Below are 1,293 nucleotides of genomic sequence, written 5' to 3'. Positions count from 1 at the left end.
TGTGATCCCCTATCAGAATCTATTGCTTCTACAATCCCATATCGGGGAATTATGTTTTCTAACAATATTTTCACTACGGTTTGTGCTGTAGCCCTTGTCGTGGGAAATGCTTCAACAAAATTTGTAAGATGGTCTATGATTACCAGCAAATATTTGTATCTTCCTGTTTTGGGAAGTTCGGTAAAATCCAATTGAATTCTTGCAAAGGGTCGGTGGGCTAATTCTCGTCCTCCCAGAACCCTTTTTCTCATATTTTTAGCATTTACCCTCCGACAAATCATACACCCATTAACAATTCCCTTTGCTATGTTATATATCCCTATACACATATAATTATTGGCGAATTGATCTACTAACGCCTGAGCACCCCAATGCATTTGTTCATGAAATCTCCGTAGCACCCTCATAGCTACTGATTTTGGTAACACTTCTTGTCCGTCAGGTAGTACCCATTTTCCTTTTTCACTTTCTCGAATCCCCATTTGTGTCATCTTTTCCTTTTCTACAGTAGTAAAACAAAACAAGGGGAGGGGGGCGTGCCCACCAGAACATAAAGACTTAGCTGGGCCATGCTTTTAACACTTCCTGTAAGGCGGACTCTCCTCCTCCAAACAATTACATTCAATCCCTTCTACTCCCCAGTCTTTCCAGCAATCATAGCATGGAAATTTCTTTAAATCCTTCCCCTTGCCACAATTCGGGCAGTCTGCTCTCTTAGTCAGTTCATATACACCCATGAGAGCTGCTCTTTTTGCTTCCTGGTCAGCTAAGTTATTACCTCTGATTTGGGGATTCAGCCCTCGCTTGTGTCCTTTTACATGCACCACCGCAATCTCCTTAGGCTCCCTGATGGCTTGTAAAACTTGGAGAATCAACTCCTGATGAATTAGTCCTTTTCCTCGTGAATTTATAAATCCTCTCTCTTCCCATATTTTCCCAAAGGTGTGTACATGCACCACACCAAAGGTGTATTTCAAATCTGTCCAAATGTTTGCCAGCTCAAGAGCTCTTATCAAGGTGATGATTTCCACCTTTTGGGCTGATGTTTGTTACCGCATATCCTGTGAAGCAAAAATCCCTGGCGGACGAAGCTGCTGCCATCTATGTACCAATCCTCCACATCTTCTAGGGGTGTTTCCTAGAAGTCTGGTCAGCTGGAGTATACCGTGTTCATGGTCTTGATGCAAGATCTGGCGATCTGGGAACAGTTACTGAGGAAAGAGGCTAGGTTCATAGTATTAGTGCCGAAAATATATATATATATATATTAGTAAACTAATAGTCCATGATACA

This window comes from Oxyura jamaicensis, unplaced genomic scaffold (assembly GCF_011077185.1).
Source record: "Oxyura jamaicensis isolate SHBP4307 breed ruddy duck unplaced genomic scaffold, BPBGC_Ojam_1.0 oxyUn_random_OJ70246, whole genome shotgun sequence".
Lineage (NCBI taxonomy): Eukaryota > Metazoa > Chordata > Aves > Anseriformes > Anatidae > Oxyura > Oxyura jamaicensis.
The sequence above is the reverse complement of the archived record's forward strand: the minus strand, read 5'-3'. Positions refer to the sequence as shown.